Raw genomic sequence first — 23,866 nt, 5'->3', positions numbered from 1 at the left:
TCATCCTGGTCAGTTTGGAAGCTAGCATCACTGTAACCCTTTACAGCTAGCTCGTCATCGCCTCCATATATCAAGAAATATTCTTTATTCCTTCTCAAGTACTTAAGAATATTCTTAACCGCTATCCAGTGACTTTCACCTGGATCTTACTGGTATCTGCTCATCATGCTCAAAGCATATGAGATATCAGGACGAGTACATAGCATGGCGTATATGATAGATCCTATGGTTGAAGCATAAGGGATCTGATCAATGCGGTCTCTCTCCTCTCTAGAAGAGGGACTTTGAGTCTTTGAAAGACTGATACCATGTGACATCGACAGAAATCCCTTCTTGGAGTTTTGCATGGCAAACCGTAGTAGTACATTGTCAATATATGTACTCTGACTTAGGCCAAGCACTCTCTTAAATTTATCTCTATAGATCTGTATGCCTAGAATATGGGCTGCTTCACCTAAGTCCTTCATTGAGAAACAATTCCCTAGCCAAGTCTTTACAGACTTCAGCAAAGGGATGTCATTCCCAATGAGTAGTATGTCATCCACATACAATACCAGGAAGACAACTATGCTCCCTACAACCTTCTTGTAGACACAAGGTTCATCTTCATTCTTGATGAAACCAAACTGTTTGATCGCATCATCGAATCAAAGATTCCAGCTCCGAGAAGCTTGCTTTAGTCCATAAATGGATTTATGCAGCTTGCATACTCTGCCATGTTAGATAGAGCCCTAGAGCCAATCATTTGATGATTGTATTATGGACTTATTGTATCATATTTTTATATTAATAAAGGCATTTGTTTGGTTATTATACTTACTTGTATTGGTGCCAAATAAACTAAGTATAATAATGTCCTTGAGTAGAAGGTTCTTACCTATATCAATCGATTGGTTGAATCGATAGTGAGATGATATAGGGAACACTACTCTTAATCATTCCTAGTCGAGTAATAACATTTAGGGACAATCTTAATGCAATAAGACTAGCATGTAGGTCAACTCGATGACTTGATCTCACAAGTCATGGATATAGAGATATCAAGTTGACACATGGATATACATTAGAGAATGTATATTGAATGACCCGTCATGAGAAAGTATCATTGATCGTTATATGAGTGGCATATACTTTCTCATGTGGCTATTAGTATGACTACTAGTCCTTAGACCTGAAGTCACCATAGATCCCTACATAAGGAGTTATGTACTTTGGCTTCGTCAAATGTCACCCGTAACTGGGTGGACTATAAAGGCGATTACTGGGTATATAACAAATTATGCAGAGGGATGTGAGTGATGTAGATGGGATCTATCCCTCCTATATGACGGGAGAGACATCGGTATTCTTGATAGAGTGAGACCACGAAGTGCATGGCCATGCCCAAATGAGTCAATATAGGATATTGAGCTCATTTGATTTAGTGAGTCTACTTGGAGTTCAAGATTTAGATTGGTCAGAGGATGACACGGTCTATGCCTCACATTGACCAATCTAGATGTCTAGGATAGAAGGACACTTGTCATATATTGTGAGGAGTCACAATTAGTAGTCACAAGGTGATGTTGGATCTCAACATTCATGTAACTTGGGTAGTAATGATGTGTTGCTAGATACCGCTCATTACTTATGCTCCTAAATGAGTTTACGACATTGCCAACGTTACAAGAACCTATAGGGTCACACACTTAGGACAATTAGATGGAGATTAGGTTCATATGATGAACCAAGAGGATTAGATTCATTTGATGAATCAAATTGGATTAAGAGTAATCCTAATTGGGCTAACTTGAGTTGGACTCAAGGGGATTCATGTATTCAATGAGTCTAATTTAGATTATGACTCATTAAATCAATTTAATTTAATGAATTAGATTCATTATATTAAGTTGGCTTGAATCAAATGGTTAGATTAGATCAACCATGGAAGAGATTTGGTCAAGTTTGACTTGACTTGAGAGGAAAATAGAAAGTCAAGTTTGACTTGACTTTATGCCACTTCATTGGTGAGTTGGCATTGATGTGGACCAATGATGTTACTCCACATCATCATGGGTGCCACCTCATGGAAGTTACAAAGCCATTTTCTTTAATAGCTTCACATTAATTGCACTTAATGCAATTTTTGGGAGTTACACAATTTGAAGTGGCCGGCCACTTTTGAATGGGATGGAATTGATTTTCTTCATTCAAGTGCATTATTCCTTCTTCTTCCTCTTGGAGCTCTCTCCCTCTCCCTCTCTTCCTCAACTTGGCCGAACCACACATAGGTGCTAGCACACCTTTTTGTGTGGTTTTCTCCACCTACGTGTTCGTGTGGATACTTCTTGAGGAGTATCTATCTTGATACTCTTGAGATCCGGCACCGTTTGGACGAGCGGGAACGCGAAGGGCTTCGCTTCAAAGGTATAACTCGTTTCATGTAGATATAGGAGTAGATCTAAGTAGAAACTCGTACTCGTAATTTTTTTTTGAAATCTTTTCTTCGCACGAGATCCGTTGGCTAGGGTGATTCGGGGTTTCCGCGACACGAAAAAGCGGTTTTTGCGGCCCGAAAAACCCAACAGTGGTATCAGAGCCACGTGCGAAGCTTGTACGAGTTTAGTTTTTGTTTTTATGACAAAAATTCAGTTCTGTGATATTCTGTAATTTTATGGTTTTTAGATTTTTTTTTATGGGTATTTTTCTCGTAGAAGCGAAGCACAAGTGTTTCGGCACTTGTAGGCTTCGACTACCGAGAAGAATTTTCCAAAACGGCAAAGTTTCGCCCCAAAATTTTTTGGGACAGCGGGCTTAGGCGCTGTTAGATCACAAAGGAACCCTCGCGATGGTTAGATCGTGGGTAGAGGCGCTGCCCCTGGCCCCGCAAGGGGATTCGTTCCGCGATTGCACCCGAAAACGCTAAACGGGACCGCCGGGAAAAATTTACTCATAAAATTGTAAAAATTATAAAAAAATTACAGAAAATTATGAAAATATATAATTTTGAATTATATATTAATTTTGTGATATTCATGGCTCAAAAAGACCCAATGTGATTGGATTTGTGTTGTAATTCATAATACGGCCTGCGTGCCGTCATGTGATGTGCGTGCTGTATTTTGATTCGCGACCTGCGCGTCGTGCCTTCTATTTTATTCTTGTTGTAAATTAGATTTAGACTTGAATGTAACTCGAGTTTCTAAAATTGTAATGTACAAAAATCGGAGCGGTGGAAGATCCACTCGAGACGGAGTTACGAGGAAGGCGCGAGCAACACAAGGTGGTCAAAAGGAAGGAGCTTGAGAAGCTATTGACCTTAGGTTGACCATCTGATCTTCTCATTGGCTTGAGAAGATCGTAGTAGGGCCATGACATAATCACAAAATTATTTGATTAATTATTTAATTAATTTTTTTGTGTGTATGTGATGCATGCTAGTTAATTAAGTAATTAATTAGTGCCTTACGATTAGATTAGATCTAAGTCGTGCACATGATGCACCCTTCGATTAGATTAGATCTATCAAGTATATGATACGTATCATCGTTTAGATTAGATCTAAATCACGTCAACTCGTAATGCCTACCATGCCGTGATACCTACCACTACCTCGATCGCATGTTGTTGTTGAATCTGCCAAAGCATAGCAACACATACTATCTTGGTAGGGTACGAAGGGACAATCTTGGTCCCGCCTATCAACGCATGGGTGAGTACAACTCAATTAGATTGAGTATTCCTAGTTAACTCGGTTGGATCGAGTATAACTATAGGTATTCTTCCAACGGTTGGAAAGATAGGTCAAAATCACATATATATTAACTCTCGGGCGTATTAGCCAAAGTTAACTCGAGTTTTAATATAAATGCGGATTTTGATCCTATAAACAAGAGTTGCATAGAGATGTAATTGGTAATCGTTGCCTACCAATCATACTAAGTCTTGGGCGTATTAGCCAAAGCTAACTCAAGGGTTAGTATGATGTGGATCTTGTCCCACATGAATTATAAAATTCAGTGGGAGCATCATTTAGTTAAAGGCCTAATTAAATGATTAAGAATATGATATTTATTTCTGCTTTTATTTCTGTTGTAGATTACCATGACGTCGAATACGAACACCTTCTCCCTGCGATCTGTCCTCGAGAAGGACAAGCTCAACGGAGCAAACTTCCTGGACTGGTACAGGAACCTGAGAATAGTTCTCACCCAAGAATGTAAATTGTACGTTCTGGAGCAGCCCATTCCGGAGGCTCCTCCTGCCAATGCCCCGCGAGCTGACAAAGATGCTTACAAGAAGCATCAAGACGATGCATTAGATGTGTCCTGTCTAATGCTCGCGACCATGAACTCTGAGCTTCAGAAGCAACACGAGTTAATGGGCGCTTACGATATGGTTGAACATCTTCGTCAACTATATCAAGGATAAGCGAGGCATGAGAGATTTGAGATCTCAAGGGCACTGTTTCAGTGCAAGATGTCAGACGGGGCTCCAGTAGGCCCATATGTACTCAAAATGATTGGGTACATAGAGAACCTGCAAAGGTTGGGGTTCCCTCTTGGCCAAGAGCTGGCTATTGACCTGATCTTGCAATCCTTGTCGGATAGCTACAGTCAGTTCGTTCTAAACTACAATATGAACAAGATTGACAAGCCACTGCCCGAGCTGCTTAGCATGTTAAGAACTGCTGAGCTAAACCTTAAGAAGGCTAAGCCCAACACTGTTCTGATGGTTCAGAAACATAAGGGCAAGCCCAAAGCCAAGGGAAAGTCCTAAGCCAAGGGTAAAGGTAAGGCACTGAAGCATAAAGGAGGGATCGCCAAGGATGCTACCTGCTTCCACTGCGGTCAGACCGGGCACTGGAAGAGGAACTGCAAGGTATACTTGGAGGATCTTAAAAAGAAGCGAAGTGAGACTTCTACTTCAGGTATATATGTTATAGAAGTCAATCTATCTATTTCTACATCATGGGTATTAGATACTGGATGTGCTTCTCACATTTGTACTGAAGTGCAGGCGCTGAGAAATAGCAGGGCATTGACAAAGGGCGAGTTAGACCTACGAGTAGGCAATGGAGCACGGGTTGCTGCTGTTGCTGTAGGGACTTACTGTCTATCTCTGCCCTCTGGGCTTGTACTAGAGTTAGTCGATTGTTGTTATGTGCCTGCATTAACTAAGAACATTATATCAGTTTCTTGTTTGGACAAGAAAAGTTTCTCGTTTACTATAAAGAACAAATGTTGTTCCGTCTATTTAAACGATATGTTCTATTGTAGTGCACCTCTGATAAACGGACTCTATATTCTAGACCTTGAGAGCCCTATCTATAACGTAAATACCAAGAGGTTCAAGTCAAATGACATGAACCAAACCTACCTCTGGCACTGTCGCTTAGGTCATATAAATGACAAGCGCTTATCCCAGCTCCATAAGGATGGTTTGTTGGACTCATTTGATTTTGAATCATATGAGATATGCGAGTCATGCCTACGAGGCAAGATGACCAAGACTCCCTTTAGTGGGCACAGCGAGAAGCAACTGATTTGTTAGGACTCATACATAGTGATGTATGTGGCTCTTTCAATGTTGTTGTTAGAGGCGGTTATAGATACTTCATCACATTTACTGATGACTTCAGTAGATATGGTTATATGTACTTGATGACACATAAGTCTGAATCCTTTGAAAAGTTTAAAGAATTCAAGAATGAAGTACAGAACCAGCTTGGCAAGAGTATTAAGATACTTCGATCCGATCGAGGTGGAGAATACCTTAGCCATGGGTTTCGTGACTATCTAGCAGAGTGTGGGATCCTATCCCAACTCACTCCTCCTGGAACACCACAGTGGAATGGTGTATCCGAAAGAAGGAATCGTACCCTATTAGATATGGTGCGATCGATGATGAGTCACACAGATCTTCCGACATACCTTTGGGGCTATGCTCTAGACACGGCAGCTTTTATACTCAACCGAGTTCCATCCAAGGCCGTGATAAAGACACCATATAGGATATGGACTGGGAGAGATGACCAGGTATCTTTCATGAGGATTTGGGGTTGTGAGGCTTACGTTAGACGTCAATCTCAGACAAGTTAGGACCCAAATCTGACAAGTGCTATTTTATTGGATATCCCAAGGAAACTAAGGGATATTACTTCTATATTCCCAGTCAGCACAAGGTAGTTGTGGCAAAGACTGGGGTCTTTCTAGAAAGGGACTTTGTTTCTAGAAAGACTAGTGGGAGCGCGTTCGATCTTAAAGAAGTTCAAGATGCGAACAATAGCACTGAAGCCTCGATGGAAATTGAACTGGAACCACAAAGTGTTGTGGATGATGTTGTTCCACAAGGAGTTGAGGAACAACAACCAGTTCAAGTAGACATACCTCTTCGCAGGTCTGATAGGGTACGTCGTCAGCCTGAGAGATACTCATTTCTCTTGTCTGACCATGATGACATTGTGCTCATAGAGGATGAGCCTGCCACCTATCAAGAAGTTGTGATGAGACCAGATTCCGAGAAATGGCTAGAGGCCATGAGATCCGAAATGGAATCCCTATACACCAACCAAGTATGGACTTTGGTTGATCCACCTGAAGGGGTAAAACCCATTGGGTGTAAGTGGGTCTTTAAGAGAAAGACTGACATGGATGGACTTATCTATAAGGGTCGCTTGGTGGCTAAAGGTTTCAAGCAGATTTATGGTATTGACTATGATGAAACCTTTTCTCCAGTAGCGATGTTTAAGTCCATTCGGATCATGCTTGCTATTGCAGCTTACCACGATTACGAGATCTGGCAGATGGACGTCAAAACCGTGTTTCTGAATGGAAACCTACTCGAGGATGACTACATGACACAACCTGAGGGTTTTGTAGATCCAAAGCATACTAGCAGAGTATGCAAGTTGCATAAGTCCATTTATGGACTAAAGCAAGCTTCTCGGAGCTAGAATCTTCGATTCGATGATGCAATCAAACAGTTTGGTTTCATCAAGAACGAAGATGAGCCTTGTGTCTACAAGAAGGTTGTAGGGGGCATAGTTGTCTTCCTCATATTGTATGTGAATGACATACTACTCATTGGGAAGGACATCCCTATGCTTCAGTCTGTCAAAACTTGGCTAGGGAGTTACTTCTCAATGAAGGACTTAGGTGAAGCATCCCACATTCTAGGGATACAGATCTATAGAGATAGATCTAAGAGATTGCTTGGCCTAAGTCAGAGTACATGCATTGACAAGGTACTCCTTCGGTTTGCCATGCAGAACTCCAAGAAGGGATTTCTGCCGATGTCACATAGCATGAGTCTTTCGAAGACTCAAGGTCCCTCTTCTAGAGAGGAGAGAGACCGCATGGATCAGATCCCTTATGCCTCAGCCATAGGATCGATCATGTACGTCATGCTATGTACTCGACCTGATGTCTCGTATGCTTTGAGCATGACGAGCAGATACCAGTCAGATCTAGGTGAAAGTCACTGGATAGCGGTCAAGAATATTCTTAAGTACTTAAGAAGGACTAAAGAATATTTCTTGATATATGGAGGCAATGATGAGCTAGCTGTAAAGGGTTACAGTGATGCTAGCTTCCAGACCGACCAGGATGACTATAGATCGCACTCTGGGTTCGTGTTTTGCATAAATGGTGGTACTGTGAGATGGAAGAGTTGGAAGCAGGATACAGTCGCTGATTCTACAACAGAAGCTGAGTACATTACTGCATCAGAGGCAGCAAAGGAGGCAATTTGGATCCGCAAGTTCATCACTGAACTTGGGGTGGTTCCTAGCATTGCTGACCCTATTGAGCTCTATTGTGACAACAATGGAGCTATAGCATAGGCGAAGGAACCTCGCTACACCAGCGGACCAAACACATACTACGGCGCTTTCATCTCATTCGAGAGATCATCGAGAGAGGAGATACGAAGATTTGCAGAGTACCTACAGAGGCTAACATCACAGATCCCTTGACCAAGGCTTTGGCACAGCGGAAGCATGATGGTCACACTAGGTCATTTGGGCTTAGAGCCTACACTGATTGGCACTAGTGCTAGTGGGAGATTGTTAGCTAGAGCCCTAGAGCCAATCATTTGATGATTGTATTATGGACTTATTGTATCATATTTTTATATTAATAAAGGCATTTGTTTGGTTATTATACTTACTTGTATTGGTGCCAAATAAACTAAGTATAATAATGTCCTTGAGTAGAAGGTTCTTACCTATATCAATCGATTGGTTGAATCGATAGTGAGATGATATAGGGAACACTACTCTTAATTATTCCTAGTCGAGTATTAACATTCAGGGACAATGTTAATGCAATAAGACTAGCATGTAGGTCAACTCGATGACTTGATCTCACAAGTCATGGATATAGAGATATCAAGTTGACACATGGGTATACATTAGAGAATGTATAGTGAATGACCCGCCATGAGAAAGTATCATGGATCGTTATATGAGTGTCATATACTTTCTCATGTGGCTATTAGTATGACTACTAGTCCTTAGACCTGAAGTCACCATAGATCCCTACATACGGAGTTATGTACTTTGGTTTCGTCAAACGTCACCCGTAACTGGGTGGACTATAAAGGCGATTACTGGGTATATAACAAATTATGCAGAGGGATGTGAGTGAAGTAGATGGGATCTATCCCTCCTATAAGACGGGAGAGACATTGGTATTCTTGATAGAGTGAGACCACGGAGTGCATGGCCATGCCCAAATGAGTCAATATAGGATATTGAGCTCATTTGATTTAGTGAGTCTACTTGGAGTTCAAGATTTAGATTGGTCAGAGGATGAGATGGTCTATGCCTCACATTGACCAATCTAGATGTCTAGGATAGAAGGACACTTGTCATATATTGTGAGGAGTCACAATTAGTAGTCACAAGGTGATGTTGGATCTCAACATTCATGTAACTTGGGTAGTAATGATGTGTTGCTAGATACCGCTCATTACTTATGCTCCTAAATGAGTTTACGGCATTGCCAACGTTACAAGAACCTATAGGGTCACACACTTAGGACAATTAGATGGAGATTAGGTTCATATGATGAACCAAGAGGATTAGATTCATTTGATGAATCAAATTGGATTAAGAGTAATCCTAATTGGGCTAACTTGAGTTGGACTCAAGTGGATTTATGTATTCAATGAGTCTAATTTAGATTATGACTCATTAAATCAATTTAATTTAATGAATTAGATTCATTATATTAAGTTGGCTTGAATCAAATGGTTAGATTAGATCAACCATGGAAGAGATTTGGTTAAGTTTGACTTGACTTGAGAGGAAGATAGAAAGTCAAGTTTGACTTGACTTTATGCCACTTCATTGGTGAGTTGGCATTGATGTGGACCAATGATGTTACTCCACATCATCATGGGTGCCACCTCATGGAAGTTACAAAGCAATTTTCTTTAATAGCTTCACATTAATTGCACTTAATGCAATTTTTGGGAGTTACACAATTTGAAGTGGCCGGCCACTTTTGAATGGGATGGAATTGATTTTCCTCATTCAAGTGCATTATTCCTTCTTCTTCCTCTTGGAGCTCTCTCCCTCTCCCTCTCTTCCTCAACTTGGCCGAACCACACATAGGTGCTAGCACACCTTTTTGTGTGGTTTTCTCCACCTACGTGTTCGTGTGGATACTTCTAGAGGAGTATCTATCTTGATACTCTTGAGATCCGGCACCGTTTGGACGAGCGGGAACGCGAAGGGCTTCGCTTCAAAGGTATAACTCGTTTCATGTAGATCTAGGAGTAGATCTAAGTAGAAACTCGTACTCGTAATTTTGTTTTGAAATCTTTTCTTCGCACGAGATCCGTTGGCTAGGGTGATTCGGGGTTTCCGTGACGCGAAAAAGCGGTTTTCGCGGCCTGAAAAACCCAACATGCCAGTATGCTGTGAATCTACAAAACCCTCAGGTTGTGTCATGTACACATCCTCGAGCAGGTTTCCATTCAGAAACGCGGTTTTGACATCCATCTGCCAGATCTCATAATCGTGGTATGCTGCAATAGCAAACATGATTCGAATGGACTTAAACATCGCGATTGGAGAAAAAAGTTTCATCTTAGTCAATACCATGAATTTGCTTGAAATCTTTTGCTACCAGACGACCCTTATATATAAGTCCATCCATGTCAGTCTTTCTCTTAAAGACCCACTTACACCCAATGGGTTTTACCCCTTCAGGTGGATCAACCAAAGTCCATACTTGGTTGGTGTACATGGATTCCATTTCGGATCTCATGGCCTCTAGTCATTTCTCAGAATCTGGTCTCATCACAGCTTTCTGATAGGAGGTAGGCTCATCCTCAATGAGCATAACGTCATCATAGTTAGACAAGAGCAATGAATATCTCTCAGGCTGACGACGTACCCTATCAGACCTGCGAAGCGATAGGTCTACTTAAACTGGTTGTTGTTCCTCAACTCCTTGTGGAACAACAACCAGTTTAAGTAGACCTGCGTCCACAACACTTTGTGGTTCCAATTCAACTTCCATCGAGGCTTCATTGCTATGGTTCACATCTTGAACTTCTTCAAGATCGAACGTACTCCCACTAGTTTTTCTAGAAACAAAGTCCCTTTCTAGAAATACCCCAGTCGTTGCCACAACTGTTGGAGTGTATACTTAAAAGTTTAGCTTTTGTACACATTTATTTTGAAATAAAGAATCACATTGGTCAAATGTTTACATTTATTTGTTAAATGTAATTATTCAATTAATTTATATAGTAGATAACATGGAGTGTGGAGTCACACTTAGAAGATCATGTTGTCGGTTCTCTATAAATTATAAACAGTTGCTCACGACTAAGATGGAAAGGAACAAATCATCAGAATAGACGTAGTGTAATTAAATATTAGTTTATCTTGACTAATAAATTACACTGATACACTTTAAGTGTATTGAGTAGGATCATTTAGGTAAGTTCTTTTTGTACTGACTTAGTAAAAGAACTAGACCTTAGTTATTATGGAAGTGTGTGCTCTTAATCCTAATATAATAACAAGCATGTATATTTAATATTTATTTCTTTGACTTATCAAAGGGTGCGGTTTAGCTCGATAAATCAATATGCCCGATAAGTTGGGAAATGATATTACTTATAGTATGTGTTGTTGATTATAGAAGGAATCTGTGTCCTAGTTATCTAGGTTGAGAATGTCCCCAAGAGGAGCTCATAAGGATTGTCATGTTAACCCTGCAGGTGGACTAGTCCAACATGACAATAAAGTTGAGTGGTACTACTCTTGGAGCTAGATATTAATTAAATGAGTTGTCAGTAACTCACTTAATTAGTGGACATTCGTAATCTTAAACACAAGGAGACTAACACACTCATGATAAGAAGGAGCCCATAATATAATTAGGGATTGGTGCGGTAGTGCGGTAATAACTCTCTAGTGGAATGAGTTATTATCAATGAACTTGAGTTGTGTGTTCGGGGCGAGCACGGGATACTCGAGCTCATCGGAAGGCCAAAACCAATTTCTCCTCTAGGTCCCTGTTGTAGCCTCAATAAAGCCTCAAGTCCATCCAAAGAAAAGTCTATCTTGGTGTCCAAGAAGGGGCCGGTTCATTGCTTTGTGACCAAGCAATAGTCGGCCACATATTCTCTAGAAGTGGTCGGCCCTTGCCTTGGGCAAGGGGGCCGGCCGCAACATTTAAATTAGGAAGGTTGTTTTTGAATTTTTAAATTTTCTCAAATATTTACAATTTGTAAAAAGAGAGATTTTAAAAATTTATTAAATTTTCCTAATTTAAATTAGGCCACAAGGTTTTAAAAGAGAGTTGTAAAATTTATAAAACTTTCTTTTAAAAAGAAATATTATTAGAGATGTTTTAAATTTTAAAACTTGGTTTTAAATTTTAAAACTTTCCTTTTAATATCCACATTAGAAAAAAAAAAGAGTTTGTAAAATTTTATTAGAATTTTTCTTCTTTTAAAATTTTATAAAAAAATTTTTTCTTTCTTTCCCTTTTAATAAGTGGCCGGCCACCTTGCTTGGTGCCCAAGCATGGGGCCGGTCAAATAATTAAACATCAACAAATAGTTGTTTAATTAATAAATCAATCTAGGATTGATTAATTAAAAGGAAAGAAAAAGAAAAAATTAAAAGGAAATAGGAATGAGTCTAATTTTTTAAAACTCTTTCCATAATTTTCCGTTGGGAAACTAATATAAAAAGAGGGAAAGGGGAGGCCTTGAAAAACATAACAATTGATATTGTGTTGTTGGAGATCATCAAGTGGCCGGCCCCTCTCCCTCTTTTCCCTTTGCTCTCTTTTGCTCCTTTGTGGTGGTGGTGCCCGAATTCTAGAGGAGGAGAAGCTTTCCGGGTGGTGTTCGTCTTGGAGGATCGTCGCCCACACGACGTCTAAGAGGAGGCGAGGGATACGGCAGAAGATCTCGAGATTTTTAGCATACAAGGAAGAGGTATAACTAGTATTTAATTTCCACATCATACTAGTTAATTTTTCTTTGTATAAATACCAAATACAAGAGGCATTCGATTCTTGTTTTTCGAATTTAATTTCGATGTTGTGTTCTTTTTCTTTTTTCCTTGTGATTTGATTGTTCCTTTTGGTTAACCTAGAGTTATATAAGGAAATTAAATATTAACTTTCCTTAAAAGGCTTTGTCTAGTTGGTGTTGGTTGCTCCCATATCCAAGAAGGTCAAGTGCCTCACCATGCACTACTGGAAGCCAATTTTAGAAACTAATATTTAATTGAATTTATAACCTAGGTGATTTGGATCAAACGTGTTAAGTTCCGCAGGAGATCCAAATCTAAACCTAAAAGAACATATAAGTTAAACTTGGAATCAAACGTGTTAAGTTCCGCAAGAGATACAAATTTAACTTAAAAGAACACATGGTAGCTAGGAAAGGTTCAGATCACGTACAAAATTTTTGTACAGTGGAGCCATTGGGTTTTCCGAGTAGCAACCAACAACAACTACCTTGTGTTGACTGGGAATGTAGAAGTAATATCCCTTAGTTTCCTTGGGATATCCAATAAAATAGCACTTATCGGATTTGGTTCCCAGTTTGTCCGAGACTTGACGTCGAACGTAAGCCTCACAATCTCAAATCCTCATAAAAGACACCTGGGCATCTCTCCCAGTCCATATCCTATATGGTGTCTTTATCACAGTCTTGGATGGAACTCGGTTGAGTATGAAGGCTGCAGTGTCTAGAGCATAGCCCCAAAGAGATACAGGAAGATCTGTGTGACTCATCATATACCGTACCATATCTAATAGGGTACAATTTCTCCTTTCGGATACACCATTCTACTGTGGTGTTCCAGGAGGAGTGAACTGGGATAGAATCTCACACTCAACTAGATAGTCACGAAACTCATGACTAAGGTATTCTCCACCTTGATCTTATCGAAGTATCTTAATACTCTTGCCAAGTTGAGTTTGTACTTCATTCTTGAATGCTTTGAACTTTTCAAAGAATTCTGACTTATGTGTCATCAGATACACATAACCATATCTACTGAAGTCATCAGTAAATGTAATGAAGTACCTATAACCACCCCTGGCAGCGACATTGAAAGGGCTACATACATCACTATGTATAAGTCCTAACAAGTCAGCCGCTCTCTCGCTGTGTCCACTAAAGGGAGTCTTTGTCATCTTGCCTAGTAGGCATGACTCGCATGTCTCATATGATTCAAAATAAAATGAGTCCAGCAAACCATCTTTATGGAGTTAGGATAAGCGTTGTCATTTATATGACCTAAGCGACAGTGTCAGAGATAGGTTTGGTTCATTTCATTTGATTTGAACCTTTTGGTATTTATGTTATAGATGGGGTTCTCTAAGTCTAGAATATAGAGTCCGTTAATCAAAGGTGCACTACAATAAAACATATCATTTAAATAAACTGAACAACATTTATTCTTTATTATAAATGAAAAACCTTTCTTGTCCAAACAAGAAACTAAAATTATGTGCTTAGTAAGAGCAGGCACATAACAACATTCATCTAATTCTAGTACAAGCCCAGAGGGCAGAGATAGATAGTAAGTCCCTATAGCAACAGCAGCAACCCGTGCTCCATTACCTACTTGTAGGTCTATCTCGCCCTTCGTCAATGCCCTGCTATTTCTCAACGCCTGTACATTAGTACAAATGTGAGAAGCACATCCGATATCTAATACCCACGATGAAGAAATAGAGATATTGACTTCTATAACATGTATACCTGAAGTAGAAATCTTATTTCTCTTCTTCTTAGGATCTTCCAGGTATCCTTTGCAGTTCCTCTTCCAGTGCCCTGCTTGTCCTTGATATAGTTGACGAAGATGTTCAACCATATCATAAGCAGTCATCAACTCGTGTTGCTTCTGAAGCTCAGAGTTCATGGTTGCGAGCATGAGGCATGACACATCTAATGCGTCATCTTGATGCTTCTTGTAAGCATCTCGGTCAGCTCGCGTGGCAGTGGCAGGAGGTGCCTCGGGAATGGGCGTCTCCAGGACGTACAATTTCCTTTCCTGAGTGAGAACAATTCTTAAGTTCCTATACCAGTCCAGGAAGTTAGCTCCGTTGAGCTTGTCCTTATCAAGGACAGAACGCAGGGAGAAGGTGTTCGTGTTTGACAACATGGCAATCTACAACAGAAAATGCAGAAAATAAATAATCATATTCCACTAATCATTTAATTAGGCCTTTAACTAAATGATGCTCCCACTGAATTATAGAACTTTTGTAGAATCGAGTCATGGACATGGTCAAACCACACTTACTAGATTCTAGCTATAATTCGTGCGGGACAAGATCCACATCATACTACGCCTTGAGTTAGCTTTGGCTAAATCGCCCAAGACTTTAGTATGATTGGTATGTAACTAATTACCAATTACATCTCTATGGAACTCTTGTTTATAGGATTAAGATCCGCATGTATATTAAAACTTGAGTTAGCTTTGGCTAAATCGCCCAAGAGTTAATATAAATGTGATTTTGACCTATCTACCAACCATTGGAAAATGCCTATAGTTAAACCCGATCCAATTGAGTTTAACTAGTTTTACTCAAACTAATTGAGTTTGTACTCACCCATGCATTGATAGGCGGGACCAAGATTGTCCCTCCGCACCCTACCAAGATTATATGCGTTGCTCTGCTTTGGCAGATTCAACAACAACATGTGATCGAGGTAGTGATGGGTATCACGGCATGATAGGCATTTTGAGTTGACCCGATTAAGATCTAATCTAATCGTTTATGTGTATCATATACGCGATTTAGATCTAATCTAATCGTGGTGCATCATATATGTAATTTAGATCTAATCTAATCGTGGTGGCACTAATTAATTACTCTACTCTAGCATGCATCATATACACATACACAAACAATTAATTAAATTGTGATTAGTCATAGCTCTACTACGATCTTCTCAAGCCAATGAGAAGATCGGAAGGTCAACTTAAGGTCAATAGCTTCTCCAAGCTCCTCCCTTTGACCGCCACGTGTTACTCGCACCCTCCTCGTAACTCCTCCTCGAGTGGACCTTCCATAGCTCCATTTTGTACATTACAAAGATGAAACTCGAGTTACATTCGAGTCTAAATTATTTTACAATAGGAAATATAGATAGGAACGACGCGCAGGTCGCGTATCAAATATACAATACGCACAATCACACAAAAAAGGCACGCAGGCCATATTATGAATTACAACACATGTATCCAATCCAATTGGGGTTTTTGGGCCATGACTATTACAAATACATACATAATTCTAAATTATGTATTTTTACAAAATTTTTGTAATTTTACTACTGATTTTTGTGATTTTACGAGTCGCAACTTCCCGACGGTCCCGTTTAGCGATTTTTGAACACGATCGCGGGACAATGCCCCTTGCGGGGTTAGGGGCAGCGCCCCTTCTCGCAAAATGAATCTCACAAGTGTCCCACGACGATCTTACAGCACCTTAAGCCGCTGTCCCAAAACTATTTGGGCAAAACCTTGCCGTTTCGGAAGGTTTTTCTCGGTATACGAAGCCTACAAGTGACCAAGCACTTGTTGCTTCTCATCTCCAATAAAAATACTCATAAAATACATAAAAATCATAAATTTACAGAAAGTTACAGATCTGTATTTTTTCATAAAAATTAAAATAAAACAAGTACACGCTTCGCACATGGCTCTGATACCACTGTTGGGATTTTCGAGCCGTAAAAATTACTTTTTGCGTTGCGGAAACCCCGAAGTCCCATGCCACCGGATCCGTGCGAATATTAAATTTTCATGTACATATTTTCTAATCCTAGATCTACTTTAGATCTACATGTTTAGGAGTTTATACATTTGATGCGAAGCCCTTAGCTTATCCCGCTCGTCCAAGAAGATGTCAGATCTCAAGGGTGTCAAGTGAACACCCCTCTATGTGTATCCACACGAACAATTAGGTGGAGAAGAAACCTTAGAGTGTGCTAGCACTCTTTGAGGGTTTCGTCCAAGGAGGAGGAGAGGGAGAGAAGAAGAAGCAAGGAGGAATAATGATCGATCTTGAAAATAAGAGTAAAAAATGGCTTAAGTATTTTCATCTAATGAAAATACTTAATGCTCATTAACACCATTAATGAGCCTCATTAATGAGCCTTAATGAGTATTTAATATTCTTTATTAAATGACCATTTTGAAACTCATTCAAAATTTGAATCTAAAATTCAAATTGAATTCCATTTATCATTGAATTCAAAATTCAATGAATATCATCATTAAGCCTCATTTGAGTCTAACTCAAGTCTAGCCTCACTTGAGTCTAACTCAAGTCTAACCTCACTTGAGTCTAACTCAAGTCTAACCTTACTTGAGTCTAACTCAAGTCTAACCTCACTTGAGTCTAACTCAAGTCTAACTCAATCGAGTCTTACTCAATTAATCTAATTTGGATTACTCTTAATCTAATTTAGTTCATCACATGAACCTAATCCTCTAGGTACATCAAATGAACCTAATCTCCATCTAATTGCCCTTTGTGTGTGACCCTATAGGTTCTTGTAACGTTGACAATGCTCCTAAACTCATTTAGAAGCATAAGTAATGAGCAGTATCTAGCAACACATCATTACTACCCAAGTTACAAGAATGTTGAGATCCAACATCACCTTATGACTACTAATTGTGACTCTTCACAATATATGACAAGTGTCCTTCTATCCTTGACATCTTGATTGATCAATTTGAGGCATAGACGGTGTCATCCTCTGATCAATCTAAATCTTGAACTCCAAGTAGACTCACTCTAATTAAATGAGCTCAATATCTCATATTGACTCATTTGGGCATGGTCATGCACTTAGTGGTCTCACTCTATCAAGAATAACGATGTCACTCCCGTTATATAGGAGGGATAGATCCCATCTACATCACTCACATCCCTCCGCATAATTTGTTACATACCCAGTAATCGCCTTTATAATCCACCCATTTACGGGTGACGTTTGACGAAGCCAAAGTGTGTAACTCCTTATGTAGGGAACCATGGTGACTTCAGGTCTAAGGACTAATAGTCATACTAATAGCCACATGAGAAAGTATATGACACTCATATAACGATCCATGATACTTTCTCATAGTGGGTCATTCAGTATATATTCTCCAATGCATACCCATGTGTCAACTGGATATCCCTATATCCATGACTTGGGAGATCAAGTCATCGAGTTGACCTACATGCTAGTCTCATTGCATTAACATTGTCCCTGAATGTTAATACTTGACTAGGAATGATTAAGAGTAGTGTTCTCTATATCATCTCACTATCGATTCAACCAATCGATTGATATAGATAAGAACCTTCTACTCAAGGATGTTATTATACTTAGTTATTTGACACCAATACAAGTAAATATAATAACCAAAACAAATGCCTTTATATACATAAGAATATGATACAATGAGTCCATACAACAATCATCATATGATTGGCTCTAGGGTCTAACTAACATATACATTAACCCAAAACACAAATCATTTGCCTTAAGTTTGGTTCAAGACCAAACCATGTTGGTTCAAAACCAAATCATTTGGTTTGATAACCAAACCTCTTTTAATTAAAATCAAAACAATTTGGTTTATAATTAAACCAAAGATGGTTGATTTCATCTTCAAAAGATGTGTCCCATCTGTGCTTTTGTTCCAATAAAATATTTTCCATATTTATCATTCGTCTAGTCCAACCAGACTCAATCTCTCTCGATCTAAGAATCCAATTCTCAAACTCGTTTTAAGTCTTACGAATAAAATTATAGCGTGTGTGACCCAATAGGTTCCCGGTTATGTTGGTAATTCATAATTACCATTAATTATGAATAAATCATGAGTGACACCTAGTAGTACCCCAATTGACCGACAAATCAATGGTTGATCTCAAAATCACTTTTTTTTAATCCTTCAGCAGCTACAGTGTGGCATGCCTCGTTCTTTCCACCATCGTATACCCACTTGATTCAAGACATGATCTATATGTTAGTCCCCACTAGGTTGACGACGTCACACTTAGTCTAAGTCATACATCCTTGTCTTGTATATTCAAATTACTAAGACATGTGTCCAAGAGTTTCATACTTTTGACATGTAATGCTTTAGTCAAAGACTTTAAGTAACAATCCTGGCAAGCAGTCATAGGATATACATCTCCTTTTGGGTATACATCTCCTTTCGTAAGGAGCAGTAAATCCTTTAGGGGCTATCCAAACATCTTCGGACACTCTAACTTATATCCAATCATCCTAGGTCTACACCTATAAGGAGATGCTTGCTTAAGATGCCAAAGTATAAGTCTCCATGATCAAGATAACTTAAATAGCTCAAGTTGAAGGAAACTTGCACTTAAGTTGCAATGAGATCTTCATTGGCATATCCACATATGTATAGTACCATATGAAGTCTCATAGTAGGTCACTCCAATGAACTAGTTTTCCTTAACTAGCATTCACATTTAACTCTCGATATCCTAATGTCTCCAGCCAGTGAGGAACAATTTATTAGATAAACCAAGGAATTTAACACATACTAGTCTCACAAAATCAATGATGTCCAAACTCATCAATTTATCGACTAGGGATTATTTCAATATATTCATAATTACACACTTTGAGATGCTCACTAGTTATGTTCCAATCATAAATTCTCTCATGCTATGAATCATATTATTGGCATTCAGTAAATGAGTTTAAAATCATATACATTAAGAATGCATACTCAAATAGTGAATCTCTATTTATCTAATAAATAATACATATCATAAGACAATTTTATTAGGACATCTCTCAAATATAACAGTACCATTGAATAATACATTCATATTTTCTACATAATTCGTGGTCAACATTGCATACCTTTTTATAGAAAAATGTGCATTTGCCCATTTTATAGGTTTAATATTTTTGTAGTCATCTATAAATGTCCCCATGTTTCTCTAACATCCTCTGCATGATTTGATTGTGCTAAAAAAAAATATTTGCTTTAGTTGCATCGCAAAACAATCCTAGTGTACATCTATCCCTAGTCTCTGTTAGCATATTACAAGATAGGAGATAGTAACATAATCTATGGTGAGTAGTAGGATAAACTTTACTTATTGTAGATAATATTTCATGATGTCTGTCAAATATAATTGTCATAGTTGATGGATCAACTACAAAAAAATATCTTTAGGTGATTTAGAAACCACTCCCAAGATTAGCCTCATTAAATCTCAACAATTACAAAGATAATTAGCATACAATTTCCATTACCATCTATTGTTGTGGCCATCAATAAAACACATAAATATTTGCCACTCAAGGGCATTGCATCAATTCTGATTAGTTTACAAAAGTATGTTTGGAAAACTAGGCCACATGCACCAAAAGCCCATAAACAATGTTCAAATTTTTTATTGATGCTTGTTTTCAATGCACAATATATTTCTAGGTCTCTATATTTTAGCTGTCGTAAAAGCCTAGGGAGGTTACCATAATCCTTTTTGAAATTACCTATCACCTTTGTTAGAGCTTTTTGACATGCATTGTAGTCCTTTTGATGTGATATATCTACTATAAATTGTCCTCTCATATCTCACTGAATATTTCTAGATTTATATTCATTTATAGACATAAATTGACTTTGAATTTGAGAAACTATAAAAGGAGTTGTGCATGCAGGATGATCAACCTTTTCTAAGCAAAGCCCGCACTGGTGTTGTTATGCCCCAGAAGACTATCTGTCCAATGAAAAATCGGACAGAACTTTCCTTGTAACAATCAAAGATACATTACCACATAGCTGATATAAAGCATATAACCATGCAAGTATATCAACCAAAATGAAAATCCAAATATAACAAAAGTAATCCAAATGCATAAAGCATAATATGCGTGCTGGCACGACTTAACAGCACAACGAACCACCAAAATGAATACCAAATGGAAATCCACCACGCAAGAGTTCACTTCTTACAATACAAGTGTAGAAACCAAATATGCAATATAACAAAGTGAAACAAAAAAATGGAAAACCCCCTCGATGTGAATGGGACGGTGTGGACAAGATCCTCCAAGCGACTCACTCAACATCTACCTGCTAACTTGGAAATAAATAGAAAGTAAAGGGTAGTGAGCACAAAAGGATACTCAGCGGATATTGAAAGGTGCATGATCAATATAGTGTAAAGAGTTCAACAGGATATACAGTCTCAAACGAAAAGTAGGAACTCACCATCATATGATAACATATGTATGCATCTACTATGTAACAAACCTACTCAGCTGCAAATAATACCATGAGTAATGATAGGTAATCATCAACATGGGTACAACATCTCATAGGCATGTACCAGTGCAAGTAACAGTAGAACATCAACATATGTGGGTACAATGCTCCACCACAAGGTATAAAGATGACCAAGACACCTAGCTGATGAGGCTATGGATGGTGGAAGAACGCTCTACCATAAATAACTCATAGGCATTCCGAAATGTCAGAGTCCCTATCTGCGGGAGAACACTCTACCACGAATAACTCATAGGCAGACAAGATGTAGCTATCTAGCTACGGGCTATAGGAGAACACTCTACCACAAATAACTCATGGGCAGTCCAGGGTATAACAACACATATCTGGGAGAGGAACGACTCATCCACTGACCACATGTATACAGTCAAGTAATGAGCAAACAATAACATCACTACGATGCTAACATCCAAAGGGAGAAGTAGTCGATACCATGCATGCAACAAGAAATAACATGACTATGACGCTCTTACACCCAAAGGGAGAAGTAGTCAATAACATGCATGCATCACCTTAAGGAGTAGGGTACAAATAATCCTATCACCGTATATGCATACCTATACAATGTACACAATCACAACCAACCAGATAGATCAATTGTAGTACACGTCACACACATGTCTACAACTACAAATCATAAATATACTATATGACTACTCATGATAGATCACCTAAAGAACATGCCACACACAAGTCCACATCTACAAATCATGTATACACAACCATACTGAATCTCCTAGGGTACACACCATACATGTGTATACATCTACAAATCATATGAAAAGCTACATACCAATCATGCATGCCGCACACGTGTATACACCTACAATTATATGGAAACAAAGGAGATTGCATGGATATATACTGATTAACTCAAAGTGCAAGCAAACGAGTATCAAGCATCAGGTAACATGTGAATAGAGTCAAGGTAAATAGAGCTACTACTTCAAAGAAAACATATCATGCACCAAGGTCAATATCTACTAAAGAGTCCAAATACCCGACTCGAGTGTAGTTTGTGCCAACAATTTCCACATTGAGATGCTTGTCCTAAATCAAAGTCCTAGTTCTACAGTGGCGGGTGGCGACTCATGGCCAATGACTACGGTTCAGCAATGGCGACTCTATCATCAGTCATCAGAGCAATGGCCGACGAAAGTGAGTTGGATGTCAAACCAAACTCACGACTTCAAGGTCCACATCCTACTGTAGTGGTAGGAGGGGCCACGACTACGATGGCTGGAGAAAGGGTGGAATGACATCATCTAGCTTAGGCAGTGCTCTCGACCAGTAATGAGAGGGGCAGTTGAGATGTCTATGCGGCTGCTATCGAAAACCACTACATTTGCTTGCGTGAGCAACCGAGCAGATGACCAGTCATGGCTATGGTTGGCTAGGGTGGCCACGGTGGTGGATCAATTGAGGAGAAGAAAGCAATGATGGTCTCTTGCTTAGCCGGTGACTGGATCGGAAGGAGGAAGGGGCGGCAATGGTGGTGAATAGCATCGAGTGGCAACATAAGGCATCGACATTTTGGGGTCGGCATGACATGGCGATTGGGTGTCGGCTACTCGTGGAGACGAGCAAGGTGGCGATAGGGATCAGCGATCAGCGATCTAGGGCATGGAAGAGGGGAAAGGGCAGTGGTGACTAGGAGTGACCAGCAACACCCTCAACAGTCGATGGCGGCCACAGCTTCGGGAACACAAGGGTGATGGTGGCTGGGCTGGTGGTCGGCGACGAAGAGGAGATGGGAGGGAGGCGGCACGAGGGGGAGAGAATGGATTGGAGAGGTAAAACTTAGGTCATAATATACTTAGGTTTAGATTTGTATGGTTAGGTTAATTATTTACCAATTTAGGTTAATAAAATTAATCAACTCCCACTTAAAGGATATTTCAAATCGGCTTAGATATATCCCCTTAAAACGTGTCATACGCACTCCATTTAAATCCTGAAAAATTTCTACAAATTCTCATAAATTTGTGTAAGGTTATTTATCAAATAACACTTATTATTTAATTATCATATCTTACATTCTTCCCCACTAATAAAAAATTTGGTCCTCAAATCTACTGCTCAAACTAAGGGATCCTCATCCAAGGGTAACTAAATAACTCACTCATATACTAGTCCATCATATTATTATGAACAAATCTCTAACCGTGAGGGACTAAAGGTTCCCTTTTAATACTACACGATGCTTCACTTTCAAGTAGATAGTGATGACTCTGTGGGTTATGGGCTCACCCAACATCCGTTGCGCCACTCTGATGTTCTGTCAATTGATAAAATTTTGCTAATTAAGTAACGTGCGACTATAGATTCATCCTTGATTTCTGTTGTGAATTGAATGTTAAGGTCTTCGATCAACTGATATATCTATATGTTGGTACCCCAAGATAGTTTTGATGTGATCAAACAAGTTAGGTTAGGTCCTATTGTGTTTAACCCTGTGTCTAAGTGTGTAGGAACTTAAGAGTACAGGAAGTCGAGCGAAAGATGCATCTAGTGAGAAGGATGGCACGAGAGAGAGTCGATGGGGTCGGTGCGTTTGATGGACTAGGTGTTGCCGAAGAGCACAACGGTGGACGAGAAGGGAGTGTGCGGTGTTTCCGAGGGACGAGAAATCAGAGTGGAAGATTGCTCGAAGAGCAAAAGATGTAGCTATCTAAGGGATGAAAAGCTGTGGAAGAGTGCGTTAGCAGACGAGAAGGAAGCAAGAAGCAATCTCGAGGGATGAGAAGCCGGAGCAGAAGTTTGCTCGAGAAGGCCGGAAGTTGGGTTCGAGTGAACCCTAATCTGGATGACCGAAATCACCCAAGTGAACGGAGCAAGAGCAGAAGACTCAGACAGAAGCAAGAGGAGCCAAAGCTGGAGGCCCAGAGAGAAAGTCAACAAAATGTAGACTTTCAACCTTCGGGGTGCCCAGACCAGTCTGGGGCGCCCAAACTCTGGGTGCCTGGAACCCTTCCGGGTGCCCGGAACCCGACTTTTATCCAGATCGACGTAGCTTTTGACCATTTCATCAGGGATAGATTTCTA

The sequence above is a fragment of the Zingiber officinale genome, chromosome 10A (assembly GCF_018446385.1).
Source record: "Zingiber officinale cultivar Zhangliang chromosome 10A, Zo_v1.1, whole genome shotgun sequence".
NCBI classification, from domain to species: Eukaryota; Viridiplantae; Streptophyta; class Magnoliopsida; order Zingiberales; family Zingiberaceae; genus Zingiber; species Zingiber officinale.
This window is presented reverse-complemented; position numbering follows the sequence as displayed.